Raw genomic sequence first — 17,554 nt, 5'->3', positions numbered from 1 at the left:
CACTTACCCCTAACCCTAATCCAACCTCTAACCATAATCCTACACCTACCCCTATGCCTACTCCTACACCTAACCTTTCACCTATTCTTCCCCTACTCTTACTGTTCCACTCTACTTACAACTAACTCTAACTCTACCCCAAACACTACACCTTAAACTTACACCTACTCCTACTCCTAACACTACCCCTAACATTGTGCCTACCCCAACAACTACCCCTAGTCCTACACCAACCCTTTCCCTACAACTAACCCTACCCCTATCCCTATCTTTAATTCTACCCCTACCCCTACCCTACCTCTACCAATACCCATAACATTAACACTGTCCTAACCCTACCTGAAACATACCCTACATATCCACTAACCCTGACTATACATATATCCCTATCCCTAAACCTACACCTAATCTAACCCTACCACTTCTCCTATCCCTAACCCTCTTTGACTACTCTGCCTATCCCTACTCTTAGTCCTAATCATAACTCATAACCCTACACCAATCACTAACATGCTGTACCTTACTAATACACTCACCCTTAGGCCAACACCTAACACTACCCTACATATACCACCACCCCTACACCTAACCCTACCCTACTCCTAACTGTATCACTACTGCTACACTTACAGTAGGTAGTACCTTTACCCTTACCACTACACATATCCCTACCCTTACCCCTTCCTCTACTATACTCCTACACCTACACTTAACCCTAACACTACCCCAAACCCTACACCTACAAGTACCCATAATCTAAAGCCTACTCCTACCCATGACCCACTCTTATTCTTACACCTATCACTAATCACACCCCTACCCTGAGCCCTCATTTAAACATACCACTACCCTACCACTACCCTTAAAATTAATCCTACTCCAAGCCTTACCTCTACAACTACCCCTACCTTTAACTCTAGCCTTACCCCTAACCCTGACTTTAACTCTACACCTACCCCAACCCAATTCCAACCCCTAAAACTAATCCTAAACTAACCCTATGCCCACCCTTACACCTGATCCTTCACCTACCCCTTCCCCTACCCTTACTCTTATCCCTACAACTATCCCTACCTCTACACCAGACACCACAACTAACCCTACAGCTACTCATACTCTACCCTTATACCTACACCTAAAACTACACCCAAAACTATCCTTATCCCTACCCCCAAACCTTAGCCCTAACCCTAATGCTACCCCTACCCCTACACCTACCCCGACTCCTACTCTTACACCTATTGCTACCTTTACCCATACACCTAAGCAAGACCCTATCCAACCCTACCCCTACCCCTAACCCAACATTTACACCTAATCCTAAACCTAACACTACCCAAACCCTTACACCTAACCCTACCCCAAATGTAGCCCTACCCCTACCCATACTCCTAACATTAACCTAACCCAACACCTACCCCCACACCCATACTTAAAGCTACTTCTACCCCAACCCTACTCCTGGACATACAACTACACCTAACACTAGCCCTACCCCTGCCATTACTGCAACCACTACCCCTACAACTACCCCTACTTCTACTGCTAACTGTACAATGACCCCTACCACTATCCCTACACATACCCTTTATTCTACACTTAACTGCAGCCTACCCCTCCCCTACCAGGGCCTCTATCACTACCACAACCACTAAACCTAACATTAATCCTACCCCTACACCTGCCTCAATTCCTACTCTAATCCTACACTTAATCAACACCTACCCCTACCCATACACCTAAACCTAAACCCTATCCTACCACTACCCCTAATATTAACCCTATCCCTAATTTTACTTCAACCCCTACAACTACCTCTTGCCCTACCCCTAATCCTGCCTGTAACCTAACATCTAACCCTACTCAAACCTATAACAGTTATCTGACACCCCTAGCCTACCTCTACACCTACTCTTCACTTTCTTTTCCCCTACCATTACCCTTCCACCTACAACTGCAAATAATACAAACCCTACCCTTACCACTACACCTACCCATTCAGTATCTCTACACAAACCCCAAACCCTAGCCCTAATCTTAATGCTACCCCTACCCTAATGCTACTCTGACTCCTCTCCTTCCCCAACACCTAAACATAACCCTACCCTACACATACCCCTAACCCTAACTTTACTCTTACATCTACTCCTAAACCTACCACTACCCCAACCCTACCAATATGCCAAAACATAACCATAATCTTAGCCTTACCACTCTACTTCTTCCTAGCCCACACCTACACCTACCTCTCGCCCTGCTCCTACCCATACACTTACAACTAATCTTATCCTTACTCCTAACAGTACACCTAACTCACTGTTAAAACTAATTCTGCCCCAAACTCTACCCCTATCACTAACGTAAACTTGAATTTATATGTACCCCTACACCTAACCCTACTTCTAATGCTACTCATACTCCTATCCCTACCCTACCTCTACTCCTAAACCTACACATATCCCTACTCATACCCCTACATCTACCATACACTTAACAATAATACTACCCGTACTCCTACTCCTAACGCTACCCCTATTCCTACCCCAACCCCTATCCCTACAGCTACGCCTAATCATACCCCTACACCTAAACAAACCTCCTTCACTACCACTACCCCTAAAATTAACCCTACTCCTACCAATTGACTACCCCTACCTTACACTAGCCCTGCTCTAACCCTGCATCTAACCCTACCTGTACCACTACCCCAACCCTAACTTACTGCTAAACTGACCCCTAACCCTACCCCTAGCCCTACCTCTAACTCTACTCTACCCCAACCCCTACTCCTATAGTACCCCTAACCCTACAACTAGCCCTACCCATACTCCTATCTGTAAACCTTCTGCTACAGCTACCCCTACCCCAACCCTAAACTTAACCCTCTCCTATCCCTGAGGATATTGCTATCTCAATACTTAATCTTACTTCTCTTACCTCTACCTCTAAACCCTGATCCTAACCTTCCCCCACCCATAGCCCCTACCTCTATCCCTAGCCCTGCCCCTACTACTACTCCTAACTCTTCCCCGACTCCTCTCTTTACTTCTACCCAGAACCTTTAACCATACACCTAGCCCTAACCCTATTCATACTGCTATATTACCACTACTCTTACCCATATGCTTCCCCTAACTCAGCACCTACTCCTAACCCTACTCCAATCCTTCCACTACTCATGACCATACCCATAACCCTACTCCTAACTCCACCCATACCCCTACACCTTTGCTGACCCTAACCCCAAAACTACACCTACAACCAACACTTCCCCTACTCTTATGACTACTGCTACCCCTACATCTAAAGTTACCTCTACACCTACCACTACATCTAAATCTACTTCTAATCCAAAACATGTGGTAGCCCTACATGTACAGCACATTTCCATTGTGACTCCAGGCCTAACATAAGAAAGGCTCTAGCTCCCTTACCTGACAGGCTAGTGAAAGGAGCATACAAGGAGCACTTGTTTCTCAGAGCTAAGTACAGTGCATTTCCAATGTGCCTCCACACCTACTTTTGGAAGCATTTGTAACACCCTTATGTGAGAGGTTGTTGAAAGCGGCATTTAAGGAATTCTGTATCTACGGATAAATAGAGCCATTTCCATTGTGCCTACACAACTTCTTTGAGTTACATTCTATCTTATGATAGGGACTGAGTGAAAGGTGCATTCAAGGAATGCTTGTGTCTCAGGGTTCCATGCAGTGATTTTCCATGGTGACCCCACACCTACTGTTAAAGAGACATTCTAATTCCATTAAATGAGAGGGTAGTTGAAAGAAACATTTAAGAAATGCATGTTTCCCAGACATAGGTTCAGCACATTTTTATTTAGACTCTAAACGCTATTTAGACTCTAAACTCTTAACTCCCTTAAGTGAAACATTAGCAGAAAGCTGCATTCTAAGTAGAATTGTTTCTCAGAGTTAAGTAAGACTCAATTCTATTGTGCCTCCCCACCTACTATTGAGATAAATTTTAACACTCGTAAGTGATAGGCTAATTGAAAGCTGCAGTCAAGGGACACCTGGGTGGCTCAGCGGTTGAGCATCTGCCTTTTGGCTCAGGGCATGATCCCAGGATCCAGGATCAAGTCCAACATCGGCCTTCTGGTGAGGAGCCTGCTTCTCCCTCTGCCTATGTCTCTGTGTGTGTGTGTGTGTGTGTGTGTGTCTTTTTTTAAAAAAAAGATTTTATTTATTTATTCATAAGAGACACAGAGAGAGAGAGAGAGAAAGGCAGAGACACAAGCAGAGGGAGAAGCAGGCTCCATGCAGAGAGCCTGACTGGGATTCAATCCCAGGTCTCCAGGATCACGCCCTGGATCAAAGGTGGTGCTAAACCACTGAGCCATCCAGGCTTCCTGTGTGTGTCTTTTGTGAATAAATAAATATTTTTTAAATGAAATCTTCAGTCAAGGAACGCTGGTTTCTCAGTTAAAAAAGGTATATTTCCACTGTGCCCCCACACCTACTTTTGAGGTATGTTTTCACTTGCTTCAGTTAGAGACACTTGAAAAATTCATTGAGATAGCGTCATTTTCAGAGATAAGTATATTGCTGTCTTTTTGTGCCTCCACCCCTAATGTTGAAATTAGTTCTAACTCCTTTATCTGAGCGTCTAGGTGAAAGGTTCATTCAAGGAAAGCTTGTTTATCAGAGTTAAGTAAATTGCATTTTCATTGCGCCTCCACAAGTACTGTTGAGATAGGCTCTATCTCCATTATGTGTGAAGCTTATTGATAGCTCCATTCTAAGAACGCCTGATTCTCCTCTCCCAAGTATGTCACATTTACATTGCATCTCCCTTCTGTTGAGACACATTCTACCAACAATATGTAGGATGGGAGTTGAAAGTTCCTTCCAGGAAAGACTTGTTTCCCAGAGTTAAGCATGTCGCATTTCCAATGAAACACATTTACATTTGAGATAGATTCTAACCTCCTTATGTGAGAGGGTTGTTGAAAGTCGCATTTAAGGATTGCTTATTTCTCAGGGCCAATTAACAAACATTTCCATTGTGCTTCCACAACTGCTTTGAGTTGGGGACACTGCTTTAATGATAGCAAATAGGTGAAAGGTGAATTCAGGAACACTTGTCTCTCAGAGATCAGTGCAGTGCATTTAAATTGCAACTCCACACCTACAGTTGAGACAGGGTCTAACCCTTAAGTGCGATGCTAGCTGAAAGTTGCATCCTACCTCTGATTGTTTCTCAGAGTTAAGGACAACTAAATTCCATTGTGTCTCCACACCTACTATTGAGAGAGATTTTAACACTCATATGTGACAGGCTAGCTGAAAACTGCAGTCAAGGAATGCTGGTTTCTCAGAATGAAGAACAGGAGCTTTCCATTGCACCTTGACACCTACTGGTGAGGTCACTTCTAACTCACTTATGTGAGATACTACTTGAAATAGAGATTGCTTTGTTCTCAGAGATAAGTATATTGCTTATACTTGTCTCCACCACAATGTTGAAATAGGTTCTATTTTCCTTACCTAAGAGTCTAGTTGAAACCTTGTTTCTGGGATCCCTGGGTGGCGCAGCGGTTTGGCGCCTGCCTTTGGCCCAGGGCGCGATCCTGGAGACCCGGGATCGAATCCCACGTCGGGCTCCCGATGCATGGAGCCTGCTTCTCCCTCTGCCTGTGTCTCTGCCTCTCTCTCTCTCACTGTGTGCCTATCATAAATAAATTAAAAAAAAAAAAAAAAAAAAAGAAACCTTGTTTCTCACACTTAAGTAAATCACATTTGCTTTGTGCACTCACGCCTACTTTAGAGACAGGTTAAACCTTCTGGGAAAGGTTAATTGAGAGCTGCATACAAGGATACTTGTTTCTCATTGTTAAGTAAAGTGCATTTCATTATTGACTATACAATTACTTTTGAGACAGGTTTATCTCACTTATGTGAGAGACCAGTTGAAAGCTACTTTCAGGAAAGCTTGTTTCTCAGATTTAAGTAGAGCACATTTCCATTGTGCATTCACACAGAAGGAATGGGTTCTAACTCCCTTATGTGATAATCTGGCTAGTTCACCAATGCATTCAAGAAATGTTTTCTACTCAGAGTTAAGGACATCAAATACCATTGTGCCTACACACCTACTGTTGGGATAGACTATAACCACATTCTTTGAGAGAGTCGTTGATAGCTGCATTCAAGGAAGCCTTGTTTCTCAGAGTTAAGAAAATCACATTTCCATTGCGCCTCCATGGCTACTGTTGAAATAGATTCTAACTCCCATATGTGACAGGATAGTTGAAAGCTGCATTCAAGGAATGCTTGTTTCTGAGTTAAGCACGATGCATTTCCATTGCACCTCCACACCTACTGTTCAGATAGGTTCTTAACCAGGATGTGAGAGGCTAGTGGAAATTGCATACAAGGAAGGGTTGATTCTCAGAGGTAAGACAGGGCATTTACATGGCATCTACTATTGAGATAGTTTCTAACCCCCTTACATGAGAAACTAGTTGAAAGTTGCATGCAGAGAACACTTCTTTCTCAGTTAAGTACAGCTCACTTCTAGTGTGCCTCAGCCCCCTACTGTTGAGATAGATTCAAATAGATCCTATTTCTTAGAGGCAAGTTGAGAGTTGCCTTCAAGGAATGCTTGTTCTTGGAATTATGTACAGTGCATTTCCATTGGGCCTCCACACCTACTATTAACATAGGTTTTAACTTCCTTATGTTAGAGACTAGTTGAAAGCTTCAGTCAAGGACCTCTTGCTTTTAGAGGAGGTACACCACATTTCTACTGTAACTCCACACCGTAGTTGAGATAAGTTTTAACTCCCTTCTGTTAGTGCCTAGGTGCCAGTTGTATTTAAGGAACATTGGTTTCTATGAGCTACCCCCAACCTTACCCTTAACTAACACTACACTATCACGTCCCCACTCCTACCCCTAACTCTACACTTAACCTGACTACTACCTCTACCCATCCTCCATTCCTAGCCACTAATCTACTCCTAACTCTTCTTCCCCAACCCTTACTGATACCCCTACACGTAATGATAATCCTACCCCTACCTCTATACCTATCCCTACCTCTTACCTGAACCCAAACTTACCCATATACCTACCACTACACCTAACCCTACCCTTACCCCTAAAACTACACTTAGCCCTATGCCTACCCTTAATACTATCCCTACAACCTCACATACCTGTACCCCTACTCCTACCCTATCCCTGAACCTAATCCTTCCCCAACAGCAAACTCTACTGCTACCTTTCCTGATAAAACTATCCTTAAACCTACCCCCAAAATTATTGAGTTGGTCAGTGGTTGGTACCACTGGTCTTACCCCAAGCACTACCCCTACCCCTACCCCACCTTTACCCCTAACCTTAAAATTATAATTACATCTACCCCTGCCCTACAAATAACCATAACCATACCCCAACCCTAATCCCTGAACCTACCCCTAGCCTAAAAAATTATTCACCATGACCAAGTAGAATTTATCCCCAGGATGCAAGACTGGTTCAACACTTGTAAAACAATCAATGTGATTCATCATATCAGCAAGAGAAAAAACAAGAACCATATGATCCTCTTAGTAGATGCAGAGAAATAATTTAACAAATCCAGAATCCATTCCTGATCAAAACTTCAGAGTGTAGGGATAGAGGGAACATTCCTCGACATCTTAAAAGCCATCTACGAAAACCCCACAGCAAATATCATTCTCAATTGGGAAACACTGGGAGCCTTTCCCCTAAGATCAGGAATAAGACAGGGATTCCACTCTCACCACTGCTATTCAACATAATACTAGAAATCCTAGCCTAAGCAATCAGGCAACAAAAATAAAATAAAATAAAATAAAATAAAAGGTATTCAAATTGACAGAGAAGTCAAACTCTCCCTCTTTGCCGATGACATGATACTCTACCTAGAAAACTCAAAAGACTCCACCCTAAGATTGCTAGAACACATACAGCAATTTGGCAGTGTGGCAGGATACAAAATCAATGCCCAGAAGTCAGTGGCATTTCTATACACTAACAATGAGACTGAAGAAAGAGAAATTAAGGAGTCACTCGCATTTACACATGCACCCAAAATCATAAGATACCTAGGAATAAACCTAACCAAAGAGGTAAAGGATCTTTACCCTAAAAACTACCTATCACTTCTGAAAGAAATTGAGGAAGACACAGGGAGATGGAAAAATATTCCATGCTCATGGATTGGAAGAATTAATATTGTGAAAATGTCAATGTTACCTAGGGCAATCACATGTTTAATGGAATCCCTATCAAAATACCATGGACTTTCTTCAGAGAGTTAGAACAAATTATTTTAAGATTTGTGTGGAATCAGAAAACACCCTGAATAGCCAGGGGAATTTTAAAAAAGAACCATAGCTGGGGGCATCACAATGCCAGATTTCAGGTTGTACTACAATGCTGTGGTCATCAAGACAGTGTGGTACTGGCACAAAAACAAACACATCGATCAATGAAACAGAATAGAGAACCCAGAAGTGGACACTCAACTTTATGGTCAACTAATATTCGACAAAGGAGGAAAGACTATCTACTGGAAAAAAGACAGTCTCTTCAATAGATGGTGCTGGGAAAATTGGACATCACATGCAAAAGAATGAAACTAGACCACTCTCTTACCCCATACACAAAGATAAACTCAAAATGGATGAAAGATCTTAATTTGAGACAAGATTCCATCAAAATCCTAGAGGAGAACACAGGCAACCCCATTTTTGAACTTGGCCACAGTAACGTCTTGGAAGATACATACATGAAGGCACGAGAAACAAAAGTAAAAATGAACTATTGGGACTTCATCAAGATAAGAAGCTTTTGCACCACAAAAGATAGTCAACAAAACTAAAAGACAACCTACAGAATGGGAGAAGACATTTGCAAATGACGTATCAGATAAAGGGCTAGTTTCCAAGATCTATAAAGAACTTCTTAAAATCAACACCAAAGAAACAAACAATCCAATCATGAAATGGGCAAAAGACATGAACAGAAATCTCACAGAGGAAGACATAGACATGGTCAACAAGCACATGGGAAAATGCTCTGCATCACTTGCCATCAGGGAAATACAGATCAAAACCACAATGAGATACCAACTCCTACTCAGTGAGAATGGGGAAAATTAACAAGGCAGGAAACCACAAATGTTGGAGAGGATGTGGAGAAAGGGGAACCGTCTTGCACTGTTTGTGGTAATGTGAACTGGTGCAGCCACTCTGGAAAACTGTGTGGAGGTTCCTCAAAGAGTTAAAAAATAGATCTGCCCTACAACCCAGCAATTGCACTGCTTGGGATTTACCCCAAAGATACAGATGCAGTGAAACCCTGGAATACCTGCACCCTGATGTTTATAGCAGCAATGTCCACAATAGCCAAACTGTGGAAGGAGCCTCAGTGTCCATCGAATGGATAAAGAAGATGTGGTCTATGTATACAATGGAATATTACTCAGCCATTAGAAACGACAAATACCCACCATTTCCTTTGATGTGGATGGAACTGGAGGGTATTATACAGAGTGAAATAAGTTAATCAGAGAAGGACAAACAGTATATCATCTCATTCATTTGGGGAATATAAAAATTAGTGAATGGGAATAAAGGGACAGGAGATAAAATGAGTGAAAATATCAATGAGGGTGACAAAACATGAGAGACACCTAACTCTTGGAAAGAAACAAGGGGTAGTGGAAAGGAAGGTGGGAATATGTTGGGGTGACTGGGTGATGGGCACTGAGTGGGGCATTTGGCGGAATGAGCAATGGTGTTATGCTGTATGTTGGCAAATTGAACTTCAATTACAAAATAAAAAAAAGAACATAGAGCCAAAGGAATTGTGGAGGCATGAGGGAACATAACTTTTACAAGTATTCCTGAAAGAAAGCTTTGGAGAAGCCTCTCACATAAGGGCTTTAGAACCTAGATCCAAAGTACATGTGGAGGCCCTATGGACATGCACGGTGCTCAAGTCTGAGAGACAAGCATTCCTTGAATGCCCTCTTCAACTGACCTCTCCCATATAGGAGGTATACCTAGCTCAACTGTAGGTGACGAAGTGCTATGGAGGAGATTCACTGGAAATAACCGAGAACATCCAGCATTCCTGCCCTGTAGCTCTCAAAGTGCCTCTTCTATGTGGGAGATAGAACTAAGTCAACAGTAGGTGATGAGTTGCCATAGAAATGTGCCATCCAAAAAAAAAAAAAAAGAAAGAAATGTGCCATCCTTAACTGTGCAAAAGCAGCATTCCTGCACTGCACCTTTAACGAGCCTCCCCCATAAGGGAGTTAGAAGCTATCTACATGTATCACTGGAGTGCTGTGGAGAGACTAATAGTGAACTGTGACAGTCATTCCTTGGGTGCAGCTATTGACTGCATTCTTACAAAAAGGCATCAGAACGTCAAGCAAAAGTAAGTGTGGAGGTTCTCGAGGGAAATACATTACACTCAACTCCGAGAAACAAGCATTCTTCAGAGGCAGCATCTGAGAAGCCTCCAACATGACGGAGAAAAATCTATAACAGCAGTAGTTGTGGAGACCCAGTAGAAATGTACTGTCCTGAACATTCAGGAATTCACAAAGCATCCCTTGAATGCAGATTTCAAATAGCGTTTCACCTATGGGGAGTTAGAACCTAGGTCTACTGTAGTTGAGGAGGTGCCATGGAAAGGAGCTGAACTGAACTCTTGAGAAGCAAGCATTCTTTCACTACAACGTTCCCCTAGCCTCTCATCTATAGGATGTTGAAGCTATCTTCACAGGAGTGGAGGGGCCATAGAAGTGCTGTGTATTTAACTATGAGAAACCATCATTTGTTGAGTGTAGCTCTTGGCGACGATCTCACCTATGGGTGAGAGTGTAGATCAAAAGTATGTATGGAGCCTCCATGGTAATACAGTATGCTGAATTCTGAGATACAAGCCCTTCTTGAAGGCAGCTCCTTCCAAGCATCTAACATAAGGGAGCTGGAAGCTATGTCCTTGTATGTGTGGCTGTCCATGGAAAGCTCTGGGCTCAACGCTCAGGAAGAAACGTTTCTTGAATGGAGGAGCTTTTTGACTAGTCTCTCATATAAGGAAGGTAGAAGCTATGCCTACCAGAGTGGAGGGGCCATGGCAATGCTATGGAATGAACTGCAAACCATCAGAGTCCTTTAGGTGCAGCTTCCCTCTCACCTGTCTGCATTAGAACCTATATCAAAAGAGGCTGTGGAGACCTGAGGCAAATGTGGTCTCTTGAACTCTGAGAAATAAGCGTTATCCATAGGCAGTTTCTGAAAACCATCTCTCATAAGTAAGTTTGATTCTAGTCCACAGTTGGTCCGGAGGCCCGATGAAAGACCTTTGGCTCAACTCTCAGAAAGCAGCATTCCTTGGAACATGGCTTTCAGCAAGGTTCTTGACAATGGAGTTCCAACCTAACTCCACTATAGGTGATGAGGTGTCAGAGAAATATGCTGTACTGACATCTAAGCAGCCAGCATTTCGCCCCTGTAGCTTTCAAATAGCTTCTCACATAAGGGAGTTAGAAACTATACAGTATTGAAGGGTCCATGGAAATGTTCTGTAGGTAGCTATGAGCAACCAGCATTCTTTGAGCACAGATGTCTATACCCTCTGACCTAATAGCATTAGAACCTACATCGAAACAACTTCTAGAGGCTCGAGGGAAAAGTGGCCACTTGAACGCTGAGAAACATGCTTTTGTTTATGGTCACCTCTGAAAAGCTTCTAGCATAAAGGAGTTAGAGCCTTTCTCCACAGTAGGTGTGGAGGCTCAATGGGAAGAGCATTGTGCTCCAGCTCACTAAAAAGAATTCCTTGAATGGAGCTCTCAACTACACTCTCATCTCCTGTGGAGAGGTCATGAAAATACTATGGATTGAACTGTGAGCCAAAAGCATTCCTGGAGAGTAGCAATCCACTATGTTTTCAACTATCAGCATTAGAAAATATATCATAAGAACCTGTTGAATCGCGAGGGAAATGCAGCCTACTGAACCCTGGTAGAGAAGCATTCCCATCAGGCAGCTGCTGACAAGCCTCTAAAATAAGTCAGTTACAATGTCTGCAGTAGGTGTGGAGGCTCAAAGAAAAGGCCCTGAACTCAAGAGTCAGAAAGATGCATTCCTGAAAGCAGGTCTCAACTAGACTTTCAGTGATGGGAGGTAAAACCTAGCTCCACTGTAGGTGAGATTGTGACCTGGACATGTGCTGTACTGTACTCTGTGACACAAGCCTCCCTGCCCTGTAGTCTTCCAGTAGCCTCTCACGCTAGGGAGCATAGGCTATCCCCACAGCAATAAGGTGCCTTGGAAATGCTATGTAGTGAAGTGAGCACCTAGTGATCTTTGAATGCAGATTTGCACTACACTCTCACGAACCAGCATTAGAATCTACATGAAAGGAGCCTGTGGAGGATAGAAGGCATTAGATAAAGCTGAAATGTGAGAAAACATCATTCCTTGTAGTCAGATTCTTGCATGTCTCTAACTGAAGGTATTGAGAACCTGTGTCCACAGAAGTTGTGGAGGCCCAATGGAAAGGCATTGTGCTCAAGACAGAAAGAAACATTCGTTGAAAGCAGAATTCACATAGTCTCCCACTGAAGGGTGTTAAAACGTACCTCTGCTCTAGGTGAGGAGATGCCATGGAAAGGAACTGTCCTGAACTCTGAGAGGGATGTAAACATCCAGGCCCTGTAGCTTTCCAACAGCCTCTCACATGTGGGAGGTAGAAGGTACCTTCACAGGAGTGATGAGCCCATGGAAATGCTATGTAGTGAACTGTGAGCAATGAGCGAAAGCACCTGTGGAGGTTTCATGGCAAAGTCACCCACTGAACCTGAGAAACAAGTGTTCCTTGCAGACAGCTCGTGCCTTCATGTATGTATCTTCCAAGACATTACTGTGGCCAAGTTCAAAAATGGGGTTGCCTGTGTTCTCCTCTAGGATTTTGATGGAATCTTGTCTCAAATTAAGATCTTTCATCCATTTTGAGTTTATCTTTGTGTATGGAGCAAGAGAATGGTCTAGTTTCATTCTTCTGCATGTGGATGTCCAATTTTCCCAGCACCATCTATTGAAGAGACTGTCTTTTTTCCAGTGGATAGTCTTTACTCCTTTGTCGAATATTAGTTGACCATAAAGTTGAGTGTCCACTTCTGGGTTCTCTATTCTATTTCATTGACCGATGTGTTTGTTTTTGTGCCAGTACCACACTGTCTTGATGACCACAGCATTGTAGTACAACCTGAAATCTGGCATTGTGATGCCCCCAGCTATGGTTCTTTTTTAAAATTCCCCTGGCTATTCAGGGTGTTTTCTGATTCCACACAAATCTTAAAATAATCTGGGTGAGGGTTAGGGCTATGATTAGGGTTAGGGTTAGGGGGTAGGGGTTAGGGTTAGGGTTAGGGATAGGGTTAGCATTAGAGGGTTAGGGTTAGGGTTAGAGTGTTAGGGTAAGGGTAAGGGTTAGGGTTAGGGTTAGGGGTTAGGGTTAGAGGGTTAGGGTTAGGGTTAGGATTAGAGGGTTAGGTTTAGGGTGAATGGTTAGGGTTATGGTCAGGGTTAGGATACGGGTTAGGGTGTAGGTTAGGGTACGGGTTAAGGTTAGGTTTAGGGTTAGGGTACTGGTTAGGGTATGGGTTAGGTTTAGGGTTACTGTACGGGTTAGAGTACAGGTTAGGGTATGGGTTTGGGTTAGGGTTAGGGTAGGGTTAGAGGGTTAGTGTGAGCGTTAGGGTATAGTTAGGGCTAGGGTTAGGGTTAGGGGTAATGGGTTAGGATTAGGGGTTAGTGTTAGGTTTAGGGTTAGGGTTAGAGGTTTAGGGGTTAGGTTAGTGTAAGGGTTAGGGTTAGGTGTTTGGGGTTAGGGTTAGGGTATTTGTTAGGGTAAGGATTACAGTTAGAGGTTAGGGGTTAGGACTAGGTTTAGGGTACGTGGTAGGGTTAGGGTTAGCGTTAGGGTTAGGGGTTAGGGTTGGGGTTAGGGTTAGGGGATAGGGGTTAGGGTTGGGGTACAGGTTACGGAACAGGTTAGGGTACGGGTTAGGTTTAAGGTTAGGGTATGGGTTAGTGTATGGGTTAGAGTTAGGGTTAGGTTTAGGGTTAGGGTGCAAATTGGGTTAAGGTTAGGTTTAGGGTACAGTTTAGGGTTAGGGTTAGGGTACGGTTTAGGGTATGGGTTAGGGCTAGGGGTTAGGGGTTAGTTTAAGGATTAGTCTTAAAGTTAGGGTTAGGGTACGGGTTAGGGTTAGCTTTAGGGTTAGGATTAGGTTAGGATTAGGGGTTAGGATTAAGGATAGGGTACAGGTTAGGATTAGGATTAGGGTTAGGGTACAGGTTAGGGTACGGTTTAGGGTACGGGTTAGGGTTAGGGGTTAGGGTTAGGGTTAGGGTTAGAGGGTTAGGGTGAGGTTTAGGGGATGGTTAGGGTTAGGGTTAGGGGTTAGGGGTTAGGGTTAAGTTCGGGTTACGGTTAGTGGGTTAGGGTAGGGTTAGGGTTAGGGTTAGAGTTAGGGTTAGGTTTAGGGTTAGGGTTAGAGGGTTAGGTTAAGTGTTAGGGTACATGTTAGGGTTAGGGTATGGGTTAGGGTATGGGTTAGGGTACAGATTAGGGTTAGGGATAGGGTACGTGTTAGGGATAGGGTTCGGGTTAGGGTACTGGTTATGGTACGGGTTAAGGTTAGGGGTTGGGGTTAGGGTAAGGGTTAGTGTTTCGGTTAGGGTTGGGGTACGGGTCAGGATATGGGTTAGGGTTAGGGTTAGGTTACGGGTTAGGGTACAGGTTCGATACAGGTTAGGGTTAGTGTTAGTTTTAGGGTATGGGTTAGTGTTAATGTTAGGGTACGGGTGAGGGTATGGGTGTGGATTAGAGGTTAGGGGTTAGGGTTATGGTTAGGATTAGGGTACTGGTGAGGGTTAGGGTTAGGTTTAGGGTATGGGTTAGGGTTATGGTTAGGTTTAGGGTATGGGTTAAGGTTAGTGTTACAGTTACGGATAGGGTTAGGGTTAGGGGTTAGTGGTTAGGGTTAGGGTTAGGATTAGGTTTAGGTTAGGGTACGGGTTAGGATAATGGTTAGATTTAGCATTAGGGCAGGGTATGGATTATGGTTAAGGTTAGGGAACGGGTTGGGTTACAGGATAGGGTAAGGGTTAGGAGTTCGGGTGAGGGTTAGGGTTAGGGTTAGGGTATGGGTGAGAGTTAGATTTAGGTTTAGGGTTAGGGTTAGGTTTAGGGTTAGGGTCAGGGTTAGGGTATGGGTTAGGTTAAGGTTTATGATTAAGGTTAGGGGTTAGGGATTTGGGGTTAGGATTAGGGTTAAGGTTAGGGTTAAGGTTAGGGGTTAGTGGTTTGGGTTAGGGTTAGGGTTAGGGTTAAGAGTTAGTTTAGGGTAAGGTTTAGGTTTAGTGTACGGGTTAGGGTACGGGTTAGGGTACGGGTTAGGGGTTATGTTAATGGTTTGAGTATGGGTTGGGGTTAGGGTTAGGGTTAGGTTTAGGGGTTAGTGTTAGGGTTAGGGTTAGGGTTAGGTTAGGGTGAGTGTATGGGTTAGGTTTAGGGTACGAGTTAGGTTATGGGTTAGGTTAGGGGTTAAGGTTAGGTGTTAGGGTTAGGGTACGGGTTAGGGTTAGGGTTGGGATTAGGGTTAGGGTTTGGGTTAGGTGGAGCAGGAGGCTTAGGGTTAGGGTTCGGGTTAGGTTTAGGGTATGGGTTAATGTTAGGGTTAGGGTTACGGTTGTGTTAGGGTACAGTTTAGGGTATGGGTTAGGGTAAGTGTTAGGGTTAGTGTACGGGTTAGGGTATGGGTTAGGGTTAGGGTACGGGTTAGGGTGAGGGTACTGGTTAGGGTTAGGGTAAGCGTTAAGGTACGGGTTCTGGTACGAGTAAGGGTTAGGGGTTAGGGTTTAGGATTAGGGTTAGGGTACGGGTTAGGGTACGGGTTAGGGTTAGTGTATGGTTTAGGATACGGTTAGGGTACGGGTTATGTTTAGGGGCTAGGGGTTAGTGTTAGGGTTAGATACTGGTTAGAGTTAGGGTTAGTGTTAGGGTTGGTGTTACGGTTAGGGTTAGGGTACGGATTAGGGTATGGGTTAGATTTAGGGTGTGGGTTGGGGTTGGTTTAGGGTTAGGTTACATGTTTGGGTACGGGCTAAGGTTAGGGTATGGGTTGGGTTGGGATAGGGTTAGGGTTAGGGTACGGGTTAGGCTTAGGGTAAGGTTAGGGTTAGGGTACGGTTTAGGGTTAGTGTACAGGTTAGTGTTAGGTTTAGGGTATGGGTTAGGGTTAGGGTTAGATTATGGGTTGGGGTTAGGGTACGTGTTAGGGTTAGGTTTATGGTACGGGTTTGGGTTAGGAGATAGAGGTTAGGGTTAGGTTTAGGGTTAGGGTTAGTAAGGTTTAGGGTACGGGTTAGGGTACGGGTTAAGGTATGGGTTAGATACGGGTTAGGGTAGGGTACGGGTTAGGGTACGGGTTAGGGTACTGGTTAGGGTTAGCATACGGGTTAGGGTACGGGTTACGATACGGGTTAGGATTAGGGTAAGAGTTAGGGTACGGGTTAGGGTTGGGTACGGGTTAGGGTATTGTACGGGTTAGGGTTAGGGTACAGGTTAGGGTATGGTTTAGTGTATGGGTTAGGGTTAGGGGATAGGGTTAGTGTTAGGGGTAGGGTACGGGTTAGGGTTAGGGGTAGGATTAGGGATAGGAGTCAGGGTTAGGGTTTTGGGTTAGGGTTAGGGTTAGGGTACGTGATATGGTCCCGGTTAGGATACAGGTCCTGGTATGGGTTAGCGTACAGGTTAGGGTACGGGTCAAGCTATGGGTTAGTGTACGGATTAGGGTGCTGGTTAGGGTTCGTGTACAGGTTAGGGTACGCGTTATGGTACGGGTCAGGGTTAGAGTTAGGGTACGGATTAGGGTTGGGTACGTGTTAGGGTTAGGGTATTGGTTAGGGTTAGAGTACTGGTTAGGGTACGGTTTAGGGTACCGTTTAGGGTTAGGGGATCGGGTTAGTGTTAGGGCTAGGGTACAGGTTAGGTTTAGGGTTAAAATTAGTGATAGGGGTACAGGTTAGGTTTAGGGTTAGGGTTAGGGTACGGGTAAGGTTTAGGGTAAGGTTAGGGTTAGGTTACGAGTTAGAATACAGGTTAGGGTTATGGTTAGGGTTAGGTGTAGGGTACGGGTTAGGGTTAGTGTACAGGTTAGGGTTAGGTTTAGGGTTAGGGTTAGGGTTCCCGTAAGGGTTAGGGTACGGGTTAGGGAACGGTTAGGGTACAGGTAGGGTTAGGGTATGGGTTAAGGTATGGGTTACGGTACGGGTTAGGGTTAGCGTTAGGGCTAGGGTACGGGTTAGGGTTGGGTAGGTGTTAGGGGTAGGGTACGGGTTGGGGTTAGGGTACGGGTTACGGTACGGTTTAGGGTACGGGTGAGAGTTAGGGTTCGGATTAGGGTTAGGGTACGGGTAAGGTTTAGAGTTAGGATTAGGGTTAGGGGTTAGGGATAAGATTAGGGTTAGGGG

Source organism: Canis lupus, chromosome 2 (genome assembly GCF_011100685.1).
Source record: "Canis lupus familiaris isolate Mischka breed German Shepherd chromosome 2, alternate assembly UU_Cfam_GSD_1.0, whole genome shotgun sequence".
In the NCBI taxonomy this organism is placed as follows: Eukaryota; Metazoa; Chordata; class Mammalia; order Carnivora; family Canidae; genus Canis; species Canis lupus.
Note: the sequence above shows the minus strand (reverse complement) of the source record.